We start from the raw sequence: 24,141 nt of genomic DNA, 5'->3' as shown, positions 1-24,141 counted from the left end.
CAAATTGTAAAAGCTCCTTTTATGTGGGTGCCCTCTGAAACAAGGCGACCCTTCCCAGCCCTCAGTTATGCTCAGCCCTTCTCTTATGACCCTGTTTCAGATGTGCAGCTTGCTGTGAAAGACAAATGATGGGAGCTATTAAACTGTGTCTTGTTATGAGTGTGCCCAGCTGTAATATTGCAATTACAGACAGGACAGCAATTTGCTGGGGACTGAGGGCTGGGCAAGGATGGCTGGTCTCTGGTAGCACCTGCACCTGCAGATCAGCCCAGACCACCTTCCAAACGTGTCTGCCATGGCTGTGCAGATGTACAAGCCAGGGCTCACCAGTGCTTATGCCATGCCAGGATGGAGGAGAGTCCTGGGAAGAGCCAAGAGGCCCCCACAACTGGAACACATCTTCATTCATGGAGATAAGTCATGGTGCAGCTGAAGAGCTGCAGTAAGAGGCAAAGGTGGGGCAGAGGTGGGGAGAGTCCACAACCCACCTTGCTCCCTGCAGCTCTCTCACTGCCCTGGGAGGGTTTGGGCATGACCTGCATCCTGGAAAGCCAGGATGAGTCAGGCAGGCAGGAGACATAGAGGAGCATTTCAGTGACATCTGAAAGTTTTGTGAGGTGGCCACTGCCCTGTGAGGGCCGCTTGCACTGTGACTACACCACTCTGCACTCCCTGCAGCATGGAGCGAGTGCCTGGACAGACACCCAGGAACACTCAGGGGGGCACCCAGTAGCATTTAGGGGCGTGTCCAGGCTGGGTGGCAAAACTGCCAAAGGTATCAGGATGCCTAGTCTCTATTAGAATTCTCAGTCATTTCTGGAAAGGTTTGCCTTTCTGAAAAGGAGGCTTTCTGTAATGGCAAGGTGTTAGCAGAGTTTCTTGAGTGAGAATAAATAAATGCTGCCAGGAATTGTAAATTGAGAGTGATAATTGGAAGAGCTATATTGGAGCATATTTGTCACATACCCACTTGCTCACCTGCTCTTCATTAACACTGTTCAACATCGTAGATTCAGTTAGGGGAAAAAAAAAGATAAAATGCTTCTTAATCCCCACTCCCAGGCACCTTCCTGTTACTTGGATGCTAATCAGGATAAAGCTAGAATAAACCAAGGGCAGCCACCGTGGCAGGCAGATGCCTCACTTGTGGGCACACTGAAACACATGCTCTCCTTGAACCACATCCCACCAAGCACTGAGAGCACCCTAACCACACCTGAGCCCCTTCTGCTGCCTCTGACAGTGCTCGGTGTCTGCAGGGGCTGCAGCCGCTGTATGCAACACACAGGGTGCATTCATCTTGGGTTCACCACAGGGACTCATATATCTAATCTGAGGCAGTCCTTGGCCTCTGGCAGTCAGCAGTGTCAAGGTTGCTGCTTCCACAGAGAATGGATGCAGGTGAGCAATCTGCGTGATAGGGCTGAATAAATAAATTAATGGGAATCTAGTATCCATAAAATAAAGGGAAGTAAAATATAGGTTAGCTTCTACAAAGGTCACAGTTTTGCAAGAAGGTGGTCTCCAGAACGGCTGCATGGAACTTAGCAAGCACTCAGTTGGGTTTGGAAAAGAAATTAATTTAATGATTTCTTGCCCACTGTAAGTTGAATTGTTAAAAATCTGGATGTGGCAAATCTTTCCATTATACAGAGTTATTGAACTGTAGTTCACAGCGTTGCACAGGCATTGACCACTAGCAGATTTCATTTATAAACTACCAGAAGGCAGAATTTAACAACTACATTTATATATGTATACACCAAATGAGAATTCCCTTTTTCCTGGCTTTTCTGCAGAAAATAATTAGATATTATTAAAAAAAAAAAAAGCAATACATCTCATTTCTTTAGAAAGGGGACTGTTTATACACATAATGAAAGAGAAAATGCAAATGCTTAGAAAAACAGATGGGTAGATATCGGTGAAAGATAATAGCAGGGATTAAAGATGAAAACTATGAAAAATATTAATTAGATAATTTCCTTAACAAAAGACATCAAACTGTACCAATATGGGGAGTGTATGGTGGTAATGATTTGCATTGTGATATGATCACAGTGTCCCAGGAAGGGATTAGGGCTTTGCTGTGTCAGTGCTGCAAAAACCTATCTTTGTGAGGCAGCTTCAGATCTCCTAATGAAAGGAGCTATGCAGTGATAAATGGCATTATATGCTTGCAAGGTTATTGTTACCTCAAGGTCACTGTTGTCACTTCCCTCTCCCTATCATCATGAAAGCCAGTGCTATTAAAACTCAATCACAGTAATAGGGAGGGAGCTTACTAACACACAAAACATGTGTTAGAGACCCTTTGCTGGGGTAAAGCCATGATTAAGATTTTAACTTTACAAGATGTTGTGTAGCAATGACACACCCATAGCTTCCCTTGAAAATTTGCCACTGGATGGGTGCCTGTTTCACACCTGTGGCAGAGTATTTTGAAGACTTTTTCCTCCAGAGATGCCATGCCAGCCATGCTGACGTCCATCTGCTCTCGTTCTCTAGCCAGCAGGTCACTGGGACTCTGTGCTGTCCCCAGCCCCATGAGACACTCAGAGGTAAGCACACCTTCAGGGCACCTGTCCGGGCAGTGTGAGTCCCTGGCACCTTATCAGGTGCACAGGAATGCTCAGTGGCTCAGTCAGTCCAGTGCTGAAGCCCAGGTAGGTTCGGCAGACATGCTCCTATTAGAAGTCTCCTCACTGTGCTGCCAACATGTTCCCCTGATTCTCCTTTTCTGTTGAGAACATTTTCATCTCCTATTTTCATGGGTGATCCTATCCACATTTAACAATCTCCTGAGACATATGGGTCAGATCCTGCTACAGTTACACCAGGCTGTTGGGTAGTGCTGGAGCAAACAGGGTACAGAGGGAATCCTGCAGCTCAAGGCTGAAGGATGACTGAGTTCTGTCTGGAATAAAAGCATCGAGAGCTTTAAAAAAATTGCAACTAATTAAAATTTAAAATTAGTTGACAATTTGACAGGTACATATGGATCTCAAAGCAGGAAGTTATTTTCAGTCATTTGTGTGTCTGAATGCAGGGGCTGCTTCTCCATGTAATGTGCTAACTAGAAAATCTGATTAATTGAATGATGGTAATTGAGTCCAGAAAATGAAGGCATTTATCAAAATATCTCAAGTATTTATTGTTGCACAAAGACAAAGGCAATACAAAGACTGCAATATATTGCTAATCAATATTCTAGCCATGCTTTTTTCTGAGATGAATGACAAAATGCTTTTTGTCATAACCTGCTTATGCTATCACAAAAAGCAGTTTGGATCAGTGAGACATATTTTGATGGAATTAACAAGTCATAAAATTGCATAATATAAAGATCAGAGGCTGTGAACCAAATTTTCATTCAGGAAAATGTTAGCTGCTGACTGAAATCAGGTGAGAATTTGGTCCACTTCAACCAGTTGGACAGAGGAGAAATTGTTGCCCAGGATTTGCTCTGCAAGTGAGTATTAAAAACTTGCACACATCTCAAATCCTTACCATGTAGCAGCCCATTCTTGTGCAAAGGGAGCCTGTATTGGGGACCCTTACAGGTTTTAGGAAGTTAAGCTATCTCAGACGAACGCAGCTCTGGACACCTCCATGGCACCAATTACTTTTGTGACTCTGCAATTTTGAAGGGAGAAGAACTCCAGGTGCCTAGATGCTCCCAAGTGATCCAGCACAACCTTTCCAGAGCAAAGGATGCTTACAAGCTTGGAATGAAACAAAGCACATGCAGGTAAGGGAATGAGAGCTGAAGTGTTTTGCCAAGATCAGCTCCAAGTCTAGTGACCCTTGGCTTCCCATCACAAGTATCATGCATGCAATAAAACAGAATCTCAAATCCTGTGTCTGGTCTCATTCCCTCTGCTCTGCTTCCAGTGATGGCTATTCAGAACCTGAAAAGATTGTGGGTTGTTTGTTTTTTTTTTTTAGAAAAGAAAGCAAACAGTAGTCTTCATTCTTCCCTATGTCTAAGCAAAAAGTTATTTTTAAAGTTATTTTAATGACCACTGATAGCTTAAAATCTTGAGGTAGTCTTTGTGCCATTAAAAAATGGATGTAGTGATAAGCAGAAGACATTACATAAAAAACACGTCACCTGCAACTCTCCTTCAGAGATGCACCCTACCAATACCCAGGCATTACAGAGTTCACAAACATATTGAACTCTGTATCATATTGAATATACTGCAGCAAATGGGTGTAGCAGGGAAGAAAAGGGAAGACAGATCTGTAGCTGTGCTTGTGAACAGATTTTTAATAATCTCTGCACACAAGACACCATCTCTTCTGCATACATGAGAGAGGAAAAGTGTTTTTAAAAAATGAAAATCAAATGTATTGAAGACCACTGGACCTTTAGGTGAACACATAATATGTATCAGAACATTGTTACTTAATATTTAAAATTATTTGCATCATAATAGCAGAATTTATGAGTGATACATTCAGCTGTCAGTGTGCATAAACCTGTATTGATTAAAATAATATCTAAAATTCATTACAGAGGTGCAGTCTTACCCCTGGGGATTAATAACCATTTGAGAGGTGTGGATGGCTCAAGGTGCAGTCAAGGACCATTAACCCCACTTTGTCATTAATACCCAGAAAATGTTCTGTACCAAGGTCCTTATCGCTGTTATAAACTCTTAATGAAAAATTACATAGGTGTATGGATTTTTTTTATATAGCTGATGCAGACTTAATTGGTGTGTACAAAGCATGACTCAAGCATTAAGACTGTTCAGGATTCTCCCAGGCTTGCCTGAACCATTTCTCAACATTTTGCTTTGCCTTTAATTAACTGTACTCTTCAGCCTCGTTTCTCTATTTGTGTCATGCCCAAAGTGGAAAGAGTATTTCTTAATAGTAATTAACATCTAAAATAATTTATTAGAACTTTGAAGGTGAGATGCATTTCCAATATTCTTTTGAAAGAAAACTCCATTGAGAATTCCTTAGTTTATCCCTTTTCAGGTGCCCAGGTCTCAATTTAGAAGGTCTTCTGTTTGCCTCACATCACAGAGAGGTGCATATTTTGCTAGCAGGAAGGATAGGGTAGTCACAGCCTGTTAGTAAAATATACACCTCTATAACAGGGAAGGCTAAATTTAAGAAATAACGGATTTTTTTTACAAGGCAGGATATAAGCAAACACATACAAAAATGGTTCAAAAACACATACAAATATTAAAGAGGATGTAACAGATTCCACAGCATTCTTGGCAGATTATCCCAGGAAAAAATATGAAGTGCGTATATATAGAGAGCATGTGTGCATGTCTGTGTTAGTGGTTAAATTTAATGTGGAGGACATTCAGTGTATGTATAAGAATAATATTCTGTGATGGTGATCTTAGTAACTGCATAGCTGGAGCTTGCTTTGGATTTTAGACAAATCAGCATTCAAATACCTCTGTTAGAGAAGCAAAGAAATACTGATGGTGCCAAAAAAACCCCACCATTTACTGCTGAATTAAATTTGGTGTTCTTCAAGATATTACATAATTTATGTATTAACCTCAAATTAAGGTTTTTACATCAAAGGTCTTTACTCGTTTTTTAAAGATCAGGGTATGTCTCTAATATTTACATGTAATATTTCATGTTTAGTTTACCACAAGAGAGGAACTGAATCCTTTACTTGGGACTGTGTGCACACATCAGAGGGATGCCCCATGGTGTTTGCAGTGGGAGATAGGCAGATACTTATCATAAATGTCTGCCTGTCCTACTTGCCCAGCTGTTTACACTTGCATTATTGTGAGCAGCTGGAAAAGACTGCTGCTCTCAGAATCAAGTGCCTGACTTCCCTTGGTGCTTCACTGCTCAGAAGAATATTATTAACAGTCCTTTGTCAAATTAGAAGGGAACACCAAGGGAGAAAAGAAAACTATTCAAGGGGCTGCTCTGGGATGCCATCAATCCCTTCAGAGAGTGAGATATGAGATATGGAATACACTTTAAAATTTTCAATAATCACAGATCTGGGAGGGCCTTCAATGTGTTGCAGGATTAAAATTTGAATTAAAAAAAAGGAAAGGAAAAGGACATGGAAAGGGAAAGGAAAAAAAGGAAAAGGAAAAGGAAAAGGAAAAGGAAAAGGAAAAGGAAAAGGAAAAGGAAAAGGAAAAGGAAAAGGAAAAGGAAAAGGAAAAGGAAAAGGAAAAGACAACCAGTGTGGGGTCCACCACCTGACTGTCACCAAGGTCAAAGCCAAGTGCCACCCTGAGGGGGGAAGGGGAGTCTCAAGCTGCCCAGCAGCAGTGCTGGGGAAGGGGGCTGGGGGCAGCTGGCCACCCACAAGCTCAGCATGAGCTGAGAGGAGGGTGGTACCACAAGGATTGGTCTCGTGTCTATGACATAGTGTATGATCATTGTCACCTACCACCTGGCACAATGCAGGCCACAGATGGAGGAACCACACTTTGTGGAAGGTGGAGGCAAAATGGAAAGAACCCAGAGGAACAGCAAGGTAGGAAGGTAAAAATTTGTCAAACACAACCTATTGAGCATCAAAAGAATTGAGTCTGTTTTGTCCAAATCACCATCTTCTGGTATGCAGAAGGTTGTTTACAGCAGACAGTGGTATGTTGTTCTCCTGCTCCAGTGAGGTAGCACAAGAAGAAACTGGCTCAGTTGCAACCTAGGCTCAGATTTAGAAAAACTTTTTCATTGTATGTCTATACAAGGCTACTTGGACTTTTAACCTTCTGCACTGGCATCTTTTCCAAAAAATAAGAGATCACCACCTGTCAAGAGCAGCTTTCCTTTGGAGTGTATCCAGAGCAGGAAGGAGGACTCCAAAATTTCTCAGGGTTCTCCCAGTCCTGCTTCCTCTCAGCTCTCTGACTCCATGACAGCAAACCCAAATGCTCCTTTTCAAGAGTGACAGTCACAGACTAGTGGCTGTATCAAGGTGAGTGTGCTAGATGCAAGCTATAAACAAAGGTAGGGAGGAGAATCAGCCACTATCATGTGCTGTCAAAAAATGTTCTAAGATTTAAAAAACCTGCCTGAGTCATAAAGGAAAGACACTATCCTTCCATCTAAACTGGACCTCAGTCTGAAGGGCTACATGAATTACTGCAGATTAAGTGGTTGAAAATCCATTTTGGCAGCAGAAAAGGACATGCTACAAATCAGCCACATTCACTCAGTTTCTCTCTGCTGACATTGAGGAAAAAACCACATGTCTGGTTTGTACATCATTGTCTGAAGCAGAGAGAAACTGTTTCTTGAAGATAAGTTTCAGTACTAATGTGATTCAACATGAGTTTGTAATTGTCAAAATGGTTTTCTTCATGGTCCGTATTTCTAGGCCTAGAAGTTTGTTTCTTTTCTAGGAAATTCCCATTTTGTGCCACTTTCCTTTTGCCTTAAATACTGTGTTTGATATGGTAGCTGAATTTCAGATTGGTTGATGATGGTGTAGCTGAAATTTACACAATTAATATTGCAGTGAATAAATAAGTAATTCATCTACAGTAGTTGTCAGTTTTATTTACACAAGTGTTCCTTTCATGGAATTGTGACAAATATGCATGTTGTGTGGTCCAGCTATCATGTGTCTGCTTCATCTTCAATATTCCATATTTGAGAGCTGGGGCTAACATACCTTGGTATCTGCAGCAAATTGCCCTCTTCTTGTTAAATACCACAAGACTCTTTGGCATCCAAGAGGGCAGCCTTGTCAACAGGCTTTAGATGAGGGCTGTCTTTCAAAAAAAAAAAAAAATCTAACCCTCCAAAAGCAAAGAGAAATGTTGGTATCCAAGAAACTTAGGATGTGGATATGCAATTAATTTAACATGTATCTTAAGCATATGTCATGGGAATAACTAATCCATCATTTTTAATCACCTATCTGATTTCCCCCATGACTGGCATTCAGTTACTTTCTGTGTACCTAAGGCCTTGTGGCATTAAAAAATCCTACACTCTGCCTCAAATCTGTACAGTTTTTATTCTTACTTGTATTAACATATATTTCCTTGGGAAATATAGTATTGAGATGAGGTTCTTGTTAACCAGCACATGAAGGGGACAGAAATAGAACTAAAATCATCACAAGGGTTTTGGCTAGTGTCTATGGTTATAGACACTAAGAAAGAGAAAGTGGACCCAAAGATCCTAGCAGCATTACTGTTACCTTACCTTCGATATCCCCTTGTCCAGCAGCCTGATGGTCAGGTGAAAAGCAGAGATATTTAGGTGACAAAAATGTTCCACATTCGAGCCCTACCTGAAAGCAACACAGCAAAGCCCTTCTGTAGCCGAGACTTAACAGTTCATAGAGGAAAAATAAATGCCTTAATCACCCTGCCAGCCTTTGAGCCAGGTAGGAACATAGTTGTGAGATCCCATCCCATTTACTTAAATGCTTCTGTCACCATTTTTGCCCCGCTGCAGCTGGGAGCAGCCACACAAGCCTGACAACGAGCCACAATGCTCCTGCCCTGCAGACCCTGTGGCAGGGTAAGGCAGGCAGCCTCACACCTGCACCCCTGGCTGTGGGATCAGTCAGAAACCCAGAGGAGACATCAGGAGCATCCTGTCTGACTTTCAGGATGCAGCCTGGGCTGCATGAACCAAAAGAAAAAACATAAAATAAAACAGATGATAACCCTAGCTGAAGGTAGTCCCTGAGCAGAGCTCCGCAGCTCTGGGAAAGCACCAGCATTGAACACTCCCAGATGACTATACCCCTTCAATTCAAATACCAGGTTTTCATTCAGCAAAGTTCTCATACAGCTGGACCTTGAGTTATTTGGTTGGGTTATTTGCCTGAAAGGAATAATCTTGCATCTTCTAACAGTTGTGATTTCTCTGCTTCCTTGATTAAAACACCTCTTTTCCGCTATTTCCTCTTCAGCCACACGCCCCACCCCCACTAATTAAATTGCTCCAACTCTCACAGCCGTGAGACTTCAATGGCTCAATAACATACTGAGTCAATGTGTTGCAAAGCTGCTTTTTAATTCATTCTTCATGCAAATGATATACAATTAGACCTGGGTAATCTGCATTCCTTCTGCAAATGCTATTGTTAATAGGATTTAAGAAAAAAAAAACCTTCAGCTTGACAAATCAATGGCACATACAGGCTATCAGATCAGTTACTCCTTAAACCTTTTGGATGGCCAGACATATGGGGCAAGCAAGCAATGACTATAACAAGGCCTTGCAAGAGTACTTTGTGGTGCTTGGGATGTCTGACTTCAGAAGCTTTCCACTCTATTTTCTCTCCCAGCACTGCTTGCCTACTCAGATCAGGAAAGGGGAAGGAGGATCCCAGAGGAAAAGGTCAGACCTTTAGGACATTCATTAGGGATTGCCAAGGACTGGGTTTCCTCAAAGCCTTCTTTCTAAACTGAGCTTGATTTTTCAACAAGGGCCCAGCCCTTAGGACAGGTTTTCACCTGTTAACAAAGAGAAAGAAGACAGAGGGGGAAAAAAGCATCCCCTGTTCAGGCATGCCAGGCTGTTGTGGAGGGCTGCTGCGTTCTGCCTTATGAGGAAAATTCTGGATATGCTGACAGATGTTTCCAAGTTTCACTTCCAGTTCAAGTATCTCAATAAGTCTCTCAAAAGGGAAAATATTTTTCTTCTAAACCTTGACCCAAGGTAAAAAAAAACAGTGTCCAGGACCCCCAGGTATAGTCTCTGCCTTCCTCAACAGGCGGTGCAGGACTGCGTGGTCTTTCCTTGCAGTTGAGGTACATGGGGAAGAGCTATGCCTGTTACCTGTGAGAAAAGACAGCCCCAGTGGTCTCACAGCCCTTCAGTAGCCTGCAAAGAAGCAGGGTTGGGCAAGGACTGCCAAAGTGGGAAGGGTCCCGGGACTGAAGTGAGTTCACTCTCACCTAAATATTCTTGGCTTTCACTTCAACATTGGAGTGCCCATTGTTTGTGCAATGTGGCACATCAATAAAGCTGTGGAATTAAAGTTCTCCATCTACAGGGCATGAGCAAAGCAAGGTACACAGACCTCCATGATGAATCTCTCCTTTCATTCAGCTTTGGCCCCCCAGTCAATAAGGGCACCAACTGTGATGAGGGTCCCAGTCCATCTGGAACTATTCATTTGGGTCACCAGATGATACGGACTTTCAATCCCTGCCAAACTTGTCCTGATTTGCACAAGGGACCAGATGCAAAAAGGCTCTGTATCCCAAGACAAATCCTCTCTTGTCACATTCATACCAGATACACTCACAGGCACCTCACACTGAGATATCACAACCTTCTGCAGCCAGAAAATATTATCCTTCATTATGCATATACCTTCCAGTACAAACACAACAATGACTGATGTGCCTTGACAGCTCTTCTCTCTTTCCTTCTCCCCTGATGCATTGCTGAGCAATGAGAAGCAGGCTCTCAGGGAAAAGTTTGCACGAAAAGTGATAACATGAGAATATGTCAGCATTCCTGGAAAGCAGTCAGGCAGTGTCAGTCAACAGAACTGCCTGCAGGCTTAAAAAAAGCATGGAGCTCTTCTTAGCCCTCACAGCCTGGCAACTGCATCTCAATTACACTGAGACTCTTCAGCCTCGCAGGAATCAGCTCTTTTTCTTTTTCCAGCCAGGAGGTATGCAGTACAGCAGGAGTAATAGGGTGTCCTTTTTCATTAATTGAGTAGAAAAATGCTTGGCACATTTTTTTTTAAAGTTTTCTGCCAGCCTTCAGTGCAGAGGAGAACCTTGTCCCACTAGCACCAAAGGCAGGCCCCACACATTCACCCTTACCCAGAGCCCAAAAGGTTGCTCTTAGTCCTCTCCACCTGGAAAATCTATAATCTAAATGAACAGGATAAAAGGACAGGCAGAAGACATACAGTAGTGGGTTTAGTAGCAACTCCAATGAGAGCTTCATAATTTTAACCACACGACATTACTTCTTAGTTAGACTTCAAGGCTTCCTCTCTACTCCCTGCCATCCCTTTGTCCAATCTCCCTTTTCCTTTCACTGTCCATATTTGCAATAAATGCATGGCACATCGCCGTGGAGTTGGCTGCACTGTCCTGGCAGCTGTTTTAAAGTGAGCAGTGGAGGATCCATGATGCCCTCAGGCACAGCATCTGGCATTACAACAACCACTAGTGCAACTCACCCAGGCCTTCTGCCACTGCATTATGAAGAAGAAATCATAGTCAAATCATGATGAGCAGGATCTGTGAGCCCAACAGTGTCCTGTTTGTATGTGGCCCTGCACTCTCCTTTGGAGTCACAAGTGCTAATGACAGCTGTACTGAAGCAGATTGCTGTAATAACTCATTCTCACCTGATCGCAGAGGGCCTGCTCTAATTACAAATACTAAGTGCAAACCCCAAGCAATTCCTCTAAAACCAATTGAATAACCCTGATTTTTCCCTGGTGAAAATGGCTGCAGGTTTTGGCTCCAAAGTCCTTTTTTGCCACAAGGCAGATCCTCCAGAACTTTGAACATTGAAACAAAATAATGTCTAAGATATATTCAAAGGGCCAAGCTCTCTGAGCCACACTAAAGCAGAGCTCAGTGACCTACCCCTGGATCTATGCAGCCCAGATGTACCCAGGTTATGTAGGTGCTTGTATTTCCTTGGGACACTCTAAGGTAGACAAGCATTCACTTTCGTGGCACTTCTCTCTCCCACTGCTCCAGCTCAGGAGGAGTTGTTTCCTTTATTCAAACTACTTCTGCAGGGGTGTCCTTTTGGCTCTGTGTTTGAACAGCAGCAAGAGGGACCTCACCTCATCATGTCACCACAGCCAGTGAAACATGTGGTCTAGCAGGATTTTGGAAAGAAAGGAAAGAAAAAGGGAGAGAAGGAAAGAAAGAAGGAAAGAAAGAAGGAAAAGAAAGAAAGAAAAGGAAGAGAGAAAGAGAGAGAGAAAGAGAGAGAGAGAGAGAGAGAAAGAGAGAGAGAAAGAGAGAAAGAGAAAGAAAGAAAGAAAAGAAAGAAAGAAAGAAAGAAAGAAAGAAAGAAAGAAAGAAAGAAAGAAAGAAAGAAAGAAAGAAAGAAAGAAAGAAAGAAAGAAAGAAAGAAAGAAAGAAAGAAAGAAAGAAAGAAAGAAAGAAAGAAAGAAAGAAAGAAAGAAAGAAAGAAAGAAAGAAAGAAAGAAAGAAAGAAAGAAAGAAAGAAAGAAAGAAAGAAAGAAAGAAAGAAACCTCCAAAGGTCTCTCAAAGAAAGAGAGAGAAAGAACCCTCCAAAGATCGCTCTCTCTATCTCTCTAGATGTTACACGATTTGTTGCAGGCTGTTCTACCTAGGCTTTGATACCTTTAGAGTTTACTAGTATTACATCTATGCACTTTCAACCCAATTGTTAGAGATGATGCTTCTCTCTCTCGATGGATAGTGTCAAATAACCATTTCAATTATGATCATTCAAATTAGTTACATCAGCAAAGCACAAGAGAAAAATATGTATACAATAATCAATCTGGTTATCTGATCATGAAAAACTGTTCAGACACACCTTCGAAATAAGGGGCTTCTATTTCACAAACTGTTCTAATTATCCCATGTCCTCATACTAGGCCTCAGTATCTCACAAATATAAGTTTTCTTCTAGATTTGGCTATTTATGCAATAAATATATTTGAGGTCCTTTTCCTCTTTTGCATCCTCCTGTGCTCATCTTCCCTGGCCTGTGCCCATTTTTATTTCTTCTTTTCTTTTCTTTCCTTTCCTTATGATCATGTTATTTCCAAACATCTCCATCTTATTGTAGTTAAGGCAACTGCTCTTGTAAATAGCAGCTCCAAGTGTGGGTGTTGCACTGAAAGTCTGACAATGTATTTTAGCAATCCTAGCCAGTTCTACATGTGTTTTCAGTAGAAAGAGACCTCTTTATTGTCATCATACAAGATTCTGAATAAATACCAAAAAAATCACAAACTGACCTACCTTGTGAACATTATGCTCTTTAGCTCTGGTTCTATGCAGGATTCTTCAAAACAAAAAATTATAAAACCCCAACCAAGCAAAAAATTTTGCCACCTTGAAGAGGCTGGCATTTGTTTTATATGTCTCAGTTTGCTTACCCTTCTTTTTGCATTATTTTTCTGAGGCTGGGCTGCCTGATGTGGCAAAGGTGACATTTATGGCATCACAGGGTGGTTCAGTGATCCACTGTGATACCCCTGGTCCTGCTGCATGTTCTGGGCAATCTTTTCAGTTCCGAGCTCTGCTGTTCATTCATCCATAACCTGCAGCCCTCATGTTCACAAAATTTATTGATCTCCATGGGATTCTTTTCTTCTGCTGGAAGATCTGGCACCAGTTGTGACAAAATAGACTACAAGCTAAAGGATCGGAGGCCTAGAAATAGATCATTAGAAGAAACCAATCTTGGAACCAAAAGTGGCCTGAAATCACTCTTGCATGGGAATGTTTCCTCCAGCCCATCTCCTGTAATGTGTCCTCCATGCATGTCATCAGCTCTGTCACTTTCCTGCAGGGAATTACTAATGGGTTGGGATCTCTTCTTCTCCCCCCTCTGCCCTTTCAAACTGGTCATGGCCATTCTCATAAATCTGCCAGGATGCTGACAGCCAGACTGCAGCTCACAGGGGCTCAGGGACTTTGAGTGATATTCCTTCTGTTCCAGCTCTTTGCAAGACAGCCACTGATTTAGGAGGATGTCTCCTTTTACATGTTTGAACAAAATAACAACAATAGCAATAGCAATAGCAATAGCAATAACAATAACAATAACGAAAAAGCAACATGGGGAGGAAAAAAGGAATAGGAAAGATAGTGGCACCATGATCTTCTGTATTGAAGTGACTGCAAAGTGCAGGATGTGTCCCTGGAGAAACAGACTTTCCAGGCAATGAAAGGAGCAAACAAAGAGCAGAAAAAAATAGACCAGGGAACTCAACTATTTGCCTGTGCATTTGATAGAGTGCCACACATGCTTTATCTCTATCCAATGTCTTGTTAGTGAAAAGCCATTTATTTATTTTAGAACATGTTGATAATGAATGCTCCTAGCAGATAACATAGTCTCATACCAAAACAAGGTTTTCTGTTAATTCTAATCCCCTTATTTCAGCTAAGACTATCTGTAGTATTCTTTTCCTTTCTTTACCAGTGAGCTGCTGCCAACCCTAATCACTCTGGCTCACACCAGACATAATTTCTATTATCTAGCTGATTCTAAATGACCCTGACTTCAGCATTGAAAGGCATCTTGATATTATCTGGGGGACCATGGAAAGCCTACACGTGTAAAGGCAGGCTGAGCAAAAGCCCTCTGTGCCCACTAAAGGCTCAGTCATCACATGAAAGCAGCCTGAAAATCAGTTTATAGATCTCTGGTTCTGAAGTGAGCACAGGAGATCATTGCTTCATCACACATAGTAAATGCTGTGATGGATGAACCTCCAAACGCTAGGAGGTTTCATGTGGGTGGATTCTCATATGCTGGCCCGTATCCAAGTGTCTCCTGAGGATGCAGAACTGGAATAATAACCTTGTGGAAATACACGCTTTTAAGAGTAAACAGGTGCTTTAGGGATTGTCCACAATCTACAACAGGAGTTGTAGTAAGAAGGTAAATTCAAATTGATTATTTCTAGGCATAACAAGAGTTGGTAGCATTGAAAATAAAGGGGAAGAGTCATATTAAAAATATTTATATCAGGTATTATAAATTCTTTAGGAAGGTTCAAATAGACAAAAAGAAAATGGGAAAAGAATCCTGTATTGAACAAAATGTAATTTGACATGCCAATAAACCAAATTAGATACAGCACTAGAGTGGAGCTCTTTGGTGGCTCTTGATAGATCATCAGTTTTAACAGGTGATGGGAAAATCAGGTTTGTTAGTCCCTGTCTGTAACATGTGAACATACAGGACAATCTGAGAGCAACAGAACAAGGTTCTCTGGACAGTGATTCTCAAAGGGGAAATTTTCTGACTCAAATAGTAACTAATTTAACACTGGGAAATTTGTTTCTGGAGCTCCTCTTGATAGACAGAGGAAAGATGGGAACTGGAAAGATTGTTTAGACAAAAGCAACAGTGATTTAGTTGCCCTTGTTTTAGGCAAACAACATGAAGTACAAAAAAAAAAAAAGACTATCAGTTCTTGATACTTTAAGAATTGAACATCTCTCAACATTGCTCAACATCTCAATGGTTATGAGCCCAGCTCACTGGGAGAAAGAAATGAAACAGAAAATTGTTAAAATAATCAGGAACCACAGAAACTGTAGTAAACATAGATGATTCTACTGCTTAAAAAACCCTAGTGTTTCAGAAGGGAAGTGAAAGCAGATAGGCTTTTATGTAAACTAGCAATATATAAATTAAAGGCTAGAAATGGCCGAAAATTATTAAGTAGCAGACTAAGTCTATCACATTTGAGGGCATTGGGGAGAAACAAAGACAATATTTAAAACATTTAAAAGCTGGGACCCTCAAACCAGAGAAGAAATAACTCCATGAAAGACTTGAACAATGAGCTCTGTAACCAACTGAATGTCTGTTCCCATTGCAGGACTGAGGAAAGAACAGTAAAGGTGGCTTTTAGATATCTAAGAATATGAGGGTGAAAGTGCTACATATTTGTCATTTTTTCCACTTCTGATGTCCTAATTTCAGAGACATATAAGCTGAAGGACTTGATAAAAATCCTGAGTAGTTAGGAATTTGGGAAACATGTTTTAATGTGGAGGATTAAGGAGTTATTTAATCATTTAAACTAGCCATTTAGGCAGAAGGGAGATGACAGTGAATTTCATTGTTTTATTAGCAGTTACAAATACTTGCAATAGGAAAATCCAGAGTGACAATCATGATCACTTTGACCTAATCTTGGATCCAGTGGCTTCAATATGAACTTGTGGTGCACCTGCAAACAGTGCTAACAGAGGTGTATTTTCTTCACTGGATGTTTATTAATCAAACTTGGCCATTTTTCCCTAGGTCTGAGAAGAGAGGTCACTTCTGTCAGCAAGGCACTGGACTGCATTTCTGAAGAAACAGATGGAACTTTACATATGGGAGTGAATCACAAAAATCACATCTCTTCAGTTTTAATGTGATAGTCTGAGAACCAACTGTTTTTCCAAATGGACTGCAAGGTCTTTTAGGCAGGTCCCATCTTTGTCTGTGTGCAGAAAATACTACAGTGAGAGCAAGACTCCTGCACTTCACTGAGCTCTTTCAAGGCTACTGTAACGTAAGTAGAAGCCGCACATCAAATAATCCTTCCATTTGAGCATTCACCACTTCAGAGGTGGGAAAAGCCGCTTCTGAAGTTCCAGCAATCTCAGGCTTAGGAGTGTGATTTTTGAGGAAACCAGCTTCCTACTGCAAAATGTCTTGCACAGCACAAAAGCAGACAGGTAACAACTTCTGCTGCTTCAAGAGGTCCTGAGCTAAATGCCAATGAGTGTAAACTCCCTTTTCCCCATGGATATATATACACACACACGTGCACACACTGAACATTTTCCAAAGTTCTGCTAAGAGATGGAAATGCAGGTCGAATCTGTCATATTTTTCAGTGTGCTGTCTGCTCTGTAATTGTTTTGCTCAGCTTATACCACAGCAGCACAGAAGGAGGGCAGAGGGATGTTGGGCTGGGGACGGCTGCTGGGGCCAGACAGCCCCACGGTTGAAGTTCAGCATGAGTATGGCACAGAAAGGATGGGGCTGAGGGCAAGCCAGCTGCAGCACAATCCCAAGCACAAGCTGTTTATTAGGGTGAGCGTAAAGCACTCCAGAAGGGCAAGACTCAGTGTTCTTTCTTTTGATCCTATTATCATATGACAACATGATTAAAGACAGGGTAAAGGCAAGGCCCTCATGGAAGAAGCACAGGGGTGTCAAACCACTAATGGAAACTGTCACGGAGGAGACAGAAAGTTTAAAAAAAACATGGCCCTCTCTCCCCCCAGGGCAGGGAGCGAGGGGGATCCCAGTGCCAGTAGAGGCTGCACACAAAGGCAGAGCAATAAAAACAAGAACATAGGACAGAACTTAGAAAAGTAAATGTGGTGTCAGCTCCTCCTTTGTCATCTGTGTGTCCTGGGAAAGCAGATGACAGTAAAGATTGGCTGCATAGCCCTTCTGGACACAGCTCTTGCAAACAGGCCTTATTTCCCTGAGTCCTAAACTCATTTTAGTTTTCTTTTTAAATTTCAAGCCCACACCTCAACCTAAGCTCCTCAACCTCTCTGCATAGTGGCCATGCACAGGAATGCCTGATTCAAGTAGGACGCTGGGCACCAGAATTCAATCCCAAGACAGTGAGGAGACCCTAATCCAGACCCTAAGAAACATGTCTCTCCCCACACCAACTGGTTTGGAGCTACTCATTGTGTGGTAGGTGATATTCTCTGATGCAGGGCTCCTAGTGCAATGCCTCTCAGCAGCTGGCATGGGGCTGCACTCTTAGGACACTGCAGGGTGTGGGGTTTCAAGCTGCAGTCACTGTACTGTTATAAAGTGAGACCAGGACAGGCCTAATTATCCCTTCCTCTTTACACCAGTCCTGTGATGGAGTAACCCATCTCCCATACTGCCTCTCCCCTCCTATATGCCTATGAACACCCCTGATCACTAACCAGCTGTGTCTCATCCCCTCCAGTGGCAAGCATGGGGCCGTGCAACACCAAACTTCATCCAGGGGCAGGTGTGCTGAGCACAGGTGCGGGTCCCAGGCCCTTGCTGAGCATAGGGAAGATGGACTGAGGGTCATTTCTCAGCACATATGAGAGCTCTGCAGCAGGGTGGGAGGAGAGGCAATGGCAGGTCAGTGCTGAGATAAGGCACTTAAAATCCAAAAACCAGTGAGCATAGAGTGTTAGAAGAAGCACTAGAGGGGAAACATTACATAAAAACGTGTAAATTAATTACTTAGTAATGGACAGTGCCCATCCTTCTCTCTCTGTAACTTCTCAGTAACACTTCTCTCCTTTTCCATCTCCCATTTCCTCTGCTTACTTTCTTTGGCTCCCCAACACATCATTTTCTTCCCTCCCTTTCCCTTTGTGTTGAAATCCCTTCTCTCTATCTCGTCACCCTCTTTGCCCCTTCTGCCCCACCTCCAGTTTCATCCTTTGTCTAAAACACTGGATAGGTTTTGTAACTTTCTGATGTTGCCAATTGGTAGCACTGAAGCAGCAAAGGCTTGGGTAAATTATTCTTCCTGGCTACATCTTGAGACAACTGAAGTATAGAAAGTCCCTGAGAGTTACAGGGGAAAAAACACCACAATGTAAGGTAATCTGAGCCATGTTTCTGCTTCCTAAGACCTCAAGGGTGCCAGGTCTCTGCAACACAGCTACCAGGACCTTGCCTCTCCAGTCACAATGAGTTAAATACATCTAAGTTCAGGAGGGTTTTGGCACTTGCAGTGCCTTCCTCTTGGGAGCTGGATGTGCACCTCTGTGATAAATACAGCATCACTATAAACTGGTGTTCCTTTCCGTGAATGGAACAACCAATGAGTGAAGTTTGTTATAACAATCTTGAACAACCAATGGAAGCATCAGCATCAACATGGGATAAAAAAACAACACTGGAAAGCTCCAAAATGGAGCTAAAAATATTCCAAAATGGAATATTTTTAACATAAGATATTAAATCAATATTTATTTAAACAAGTTTAATAGGATTCTTCGCCATTAGCTCCCAAGAGTTTTCGATCAGACGAGCCCTCTGAAGATGCTTGGAACATCTGGATACTTATTTTTCATTTATTTCCCACTGGAGTCTTAAAAACTCAATTTTGTTGAATGTCAAGGCAGGACTTCTTCCCTTCGGTGTTCAGGAATATTAATTTCATTTTTTCTTCTTCTGTCTGTTGCACTTTCCAAAAGGTGGTTGGTTGCTGATATCAGCAGTATCTCAGATACATGGAAAATATTTGCCACAAGAGCAAACACCAATGGGACGCAGAATGGATATCGAGACATGGACACTGGCAGGCCTGTGTGTACAGGCAGAGAGGTAGGCAGTCACTCAGGATGAAATACCTTTGCAGTGGAGTACTCCAGGAGCATCGCTCAGGATGGATCAGCTTCACAGGAACAAGAAGACTACTGTGTCCCCTCAGAGAGGGAGGGAGGGAAGGAGGGAAGGAAGGAGGGAGGGAGGGAATGGATAGAGATATGGAGGTAAGGATGGATGAGGAAGCACTGTTTCTGCAATTACACTATATTTTAATTGTTCTTTCATTTATCTGCATCCCATTGTTAAAGATGTGTCTTCCAACTTTTTATCTCTTTGGATGGAAAGCCTGCTGCAGCTACATAAAAAGCACCCTGTACCCATTGTCTTTCATTTTCCAGAATTTTCAGGTGTTGAGTTCCCATGAAGATTTTGTTCAGGCCTACTTCTGATGCCATTGAAGGAAGAACAGATTTTCTATGCAGCAACACACTTTGAGTAAAGCTGTCAGATCTGCCTGTTAGATTCATACAAGAGTTCCTTGAATACATTTGACAAATAGATATAAATAGTACTTAGGAAACATATCTCACTTTGAAAAGACTTTGTAATAACAGAAGTACGTGCCAGGAAAACAGGTATTTCAGGAAAATCTGGTTCCCAAGTCCCCACTGTGTCCCCAGATGTAATCAAAAATACATCTCAGATTGAACATCCTGTAAGCAGTAAAGCTTAAAGTTGAAAATGTATAGATGTCATTTTTTGGTGTTGCTTCCTTTGACAAGATGCTGCAAACAGGAGATTTTAGTTTCTAACACACCGTGTAGTTCTGGCATAGGAATCCGGCTTCATGACAAAGCATAACAAATGTTACTGCCTCATTAATAACTTTCTGCAGTGGTATTTTTATGATTTTTTACATTCTTCTTCAGTGGGAGCTTGGTATCTGGGACACCTCTAATGTGGTATAATATAACCACTGATAGCTAGTGAAAGCCTCCATTGAAGGCGTGACACTCCGGGTTGCTCCAGCATGTTCCTCAGCAACATGGGGAAGGCTGCGGCTGACTTGATGACAAAACGGCAGGAGCAGTGGCTGATTGCACAAAGCCTGGGGAGTAAATTCGGCTTTGCTTGACAATTGCTCACGGCTTCTCGGGCACTCAGTGCTGTGTGCTCGGAGGGAAGAATCAGTGCAGGGGCATTAGGGTAACCCTTCACACGCTACTTGCAGGATTAGAGGAGAGATGTGATGACAGCTAGAGCCATGATGGATATTTTTAGCAAGCTATATAGTCAACATGTTTTACTTCTAGCCTTACTCACAAATTGTTTGTGAAGATTTTTTGGCTTTTATGATTGTGCCTGTTACCAAAGTCACTCAGTCGTTGCTCCGAGTGCATTCTGGTCAATACGTGACTGGAAACTATAGTCTGAGCATGTACAGGCTGTTTGTTTCTCATAACTGCTCGGGAGGCTGATTACCACAGCCACACTATATTGTTCCCAGACTAGAAGACTTTAGCAACTGTCCAGTGGGGTGTACATGGGTCAAAGATAGGATGTAAGAATAAGTTATGATGCTAAGAGGAATTAGCCACTCAGACCCTGAAAAACTAAGCAATTGCCTTAAAGCCTGATTTGAAATTAACCTTCTGTCTTCACATTTGTGCTCAGAGTTTCTGTTTGTGCTGTCCCAGCTGCAAAATGTTCCAACTCATCTTGCGTGCCCGTACCAACTGCCTCCATATGTCCTTACCAAGCATTCTGTGTCACATCTTGGCAGGGGTGACCCAAGATACAAACTGGTTCCTCTCCCCTCTGAGGATGGGTGAAGACTCCAAACCCAGCAAAAAGACCATTTGCGGCTTCCAGTGAGCAGGGACCCAGTGCTGCCCTAAACCATTGCTCCTCATGCTTACAGTTATCAGGCTTTTCCTAACCTACATCTCTCTTAATGCACAATAAATCAATATCCCTCCTCTATTAACCTTACATATCTGAGGACTCCTATCATGATTTCCCTTCAGACTTGCCTTTTCCAAACCTATTCCATTTCCTCCAGCCTGTCCTCATAGGTTGTATTTGCTTGCCCTGATCATTCCTGCTGCTCTCCTAAGGACTTCTTCTACTTGGGGTTTGCATTTTTTTCAAAACAGAGTTTTATGGTCTTTCTCATTTTCTTCTTAAAAAAAACAGTTCCGTCCTCCCATGACCCAGATCACAACAGCCACAGCACAAGGTGCTAGTAGAAAGAGAGAAGAGGCTACAACCTGCTACAATAAGTCTGCCCTGAATGCACTGTATGTATAAAATTGCATTTATTTTATGTATTTTGTTTTCCTGGATTTGTTATGCCCCTAAGCAACTTCTCATTTATTCCTGTGTGTGATAAATATAACCCAAAACAACTTTTAATACATAGATATAAAACAATGAAAATCAATTAGCAGAACTACATACCTGAAGTCTGGCTTTTAAAGGGATACCTTTTCCTTTTTAATAAGCATGCTTGCATGTTTTTGCATCTCTGATTATTGTGGACAACTGACATTGAATTCATAGATCTGATGTATAAACAACTTCAGTACAAAACCCCAATTTTTTTATGCTGTGTCTGCCCCTGCAAAAAAAAGGCTTGATACAAGAACCTTAAAATACCAATTATTGTAAAATTCTATCTAAAAAAAAAAAAAAAAGGCAGAAACGGGCTCTTGCTCATTCATTTTGTTTTCATTCTTCCCTCTACCCTCCTCTTGAACTTTACATGACTTTTTTTCCCCTCCACTTCTGTCAGCGATGGGAAATTTCTAATCCAACATACAGGATTCATCCCTATTTGAAAATGAAAAGGAAACACATTTGCACTGAGAGACACTGAGGGGCATTTGTTAAAGTCAAGGCAGAGTGGCAAAGTTCATCTCCCAACAGCAAGACTTGTGGCAAGAGGTAACTGTATTTGTCCCTTTTCTCCCAACGACTCATTACAGCTGAGCAGGTCAGACCTGTCAAACATCGCCACATTCGATGGTGCTAGGAAAAAAAAAGAAAGAAAAAAACACCCTGTACTTGGATGCATCACAAGTACAAGGCTGTGCATCCCTTGTGCTTTGTCTGGCGCAGCCCTTTCACAGAAGCAGAGACATTGTGAAATGGGGTCAGGAAGGTAGCAAGCCAGCTGCCTGACATCCTTTTGACCGACTCCTGTGACCGAGGAAAGAGCAGTGGCTTCAAGAACCTTGCAAATACAAGATGAGCGCCTCTCCCAGCAAAATCCAAGTACAAGCCTGATTTTGGTCTAGCTGCAGGTTGGGGGTTAGAATGCTTGTTTATTTCAGTGTCACCTTGTGGTTTCAGTGGGCCCACTGCTGTTTTCATGCAGGATGAAGGACAGTAACTCAAGCCCTCTCCCCTCCTTCAGAGCCAGCAAGCCTCAGCCACAGCTGATATTCATGAGCCCCGTGCCGCTGATCCGGCAGCACAGCACAGCACAGCACATGGCCTCCCCCAAGCTGGCTGTCTGGGCCAAACATCGCCTGGAGCCCAGCAGCTTTCAGCCCAGGGTAACTCCACCAGAGCTGGGAGCTTTATACTGGTCTAACAAAGAAAGGAGACAGACTAGCCAGGCCTTAATGAGCTGATGCTGATCATGTAACTGTCTTATTGAATTTGCATTTCATTAGGAGACTTCATTTGAACCATGGGGCTGTGAATATTTGAGGGCCTGATTATGTCTATGGATACTAATTTGTTCAAAGAAGACAAGGAGGATACTGAGCTGCAACCCTGACCCTTTTCATATCTATCAGACAAGATAGATCCTCCTTAAAACTAATGTCAGAGCTGTACCAAAAACGTGCCCAGGTCCACATACCCTGGTTGCTACTAAGCTGCCTGAATGCCTCTTCCAGAAACTCACCCCTAGGAAATGGACAGGAAAGCTGGACCCCAGCACACACTTGAGCCTTTGCCTGATAAAATTTCATTTTCCTGTACTGTAGCTTAATGAAGATGATGAAACCCATGGCATGGGAATACACCATCAAGGGAAACCATCCCACCAGCAGAAGGAAATGCCATCATTCAAATACTGACTTGGTATTTCAGGCTTCATGATTATCCCTGTAGCCATGTAAATCAGATTACCATACCATAATGTTCTGTTGGAATCCCACATCACTTAATGATGGAAAGACTGCAGACAACAGGAATGAAACAGTTAAAAAGCCAAGACTAGTGATAAGCAGATGGCAATTATTGCTGCTTACTGGTAAAACCTGTTTATATTAAAAATATCTTAATGTTTCCATTGGAACCTGCCAATTAAGAGACTAAACTGTGTTTCATTCACATACATGACTGTGAGCTACACACACACACCTGGCACTCCCAGCTCCAAATTCTACATAGAGGCTGGCTGAAAATATACCCACTGGTCATCTTCTTTTTCATACCTGTTTATTAAGTGGGATTTGGGTTATTTCATGAGCTGTCAGGAGTAAGATATTTTCACCTTATTATCAGGTGAAACAGGAAGCTGATGGTAAACACAGCTATTTTTAAGAGAATTATCTAACTGGGGAGTAGACCTTCATTGATGAAGCTACTTGAAGTCCAGCCAGGCCTGAAATGTGGATGGTACATCGCCAAGATTTTGTTCTCAAGATAGCCTAAGCAAGATTATTTGTCTGGGAATTGCCCTAAGTAAACATGCCAATAGGATGGGAAAAGTTAGCCCCTTTGCCTTCTTAGCCAACCAGCCATTTCCCCTCTGCTGAGGGGAGTTACTGCTGGCACTCAAGGGCTTCCTGCATGTAACTGGTCAGTTTGTATCAGGAGCCTTTTTCTGTTAACAGGGAAGCCAAATTTCCTTCATGGATGCTGCTTTACTCCAAGCATTGCCTCTGTCACTCAGGGGCGGTAAGTGGATCTGGACAACTCCCCAGAGGACTCCAATGTTTATAAACTAATAAAGGATCTGATGTTGCCAGTCTGAAAGCCAGACATGGCTGCTGCTGATATAGGAGAGTTTTCTGTCCCTTCTCACTTTTCACACCTTGACAACCAGAAGGATTCAGCCTGGTACTCACACTCTTTACATGCCATTTGTGAGCATTTCAAAGGATGGAGTAAGGGCATGCCAAGCTGTGATTACAAGTAGGACTTATATAAAGAAATAATGCCCCTTGCATTGTCATCAAGCACAGGGAAACTATTCAGGTGAGTGC

The 24,141-nt window shown here is 42.2% G+C and overlaps 3 long non-coding RNA genes across 4 annotated transcripts; 2 read left to right on the top strand and 1 right to left on the bottom strand.

Annotated features, from left to right (window-relative positions):
- Positions 1–1,340: 1,340 nt before the first annotated feature.
- Positions 1,341–3,812, top strand: LOC128805643 (uncharacterized). Of its 2 annotated transcripts, none has more exons than XR_008436507.1 (4): positions 1,341–1,401; positions 2,509–2,561; positions 3,378–3,472; positions 3,651–3,812. It is a non-coding gene; the product is annotated as an uncharacterized LOC128805643 (long non-coding RNA). The 2 variants fall into 2 exon arrangements; XR_008436508.1 differs by lacking the exon at positions 1,341–1,401 and adding an exon at positions 2,233–2,322.
- A 1,076-nt stretch (positions 3,813–4,888) lies between these two features.
- On the bottom strand, positions 4,889–6,304 carry LOC128804468 (uncharacterized). The gene is made up of 2 exons (XR_008436088.1): positions 6,210–6,304; positions 4,889–5,084 (listed from the first exon to the last, which is right to left on the bottom strand). It is a non-coding gene; the product is annotated as an uncharacterized LOC128804468 (long non-coding RNA).
- Positions 6,305–6,429: 125 nt separating this feature from the next.
- LOC128805710 (uncharacterized) lies at positions 6,430–19,563 on the top strand. Its single transcript, XR_008436533.1, has 4 exons — positions 6,430–6,490; positions 15,941–16,196; positions 18,844–18,973; positions 19,315–19,563. It is a non-coding gene; the product is annotated as an uncharacterized LOC128805710 (long non-coding RNA).
- The last annotated feature ends 4,578 nt before the right edge of the window (positions 19,564–24,141 follow it).

The sequence above is a fragment of the Vidua macroura genome, chromosome 3 (assembly GCF_024509145.1).
Source record: "Vidua macroura isolate BioBank_ID:100142 chromosome 3, ASM2450914v1, whole genome shotgun sequence".
Classification (NCBI taxonomy): Eukaryota; Metazoa; Chordata; class Aves; order Passeriformes; family Viduidae; genus Vidua; species Vidua macroura.
Note: the sequence above shows the minus strand (reverse complement) of the source record. Positions and strands in the feature narration are given on the sequence as shown.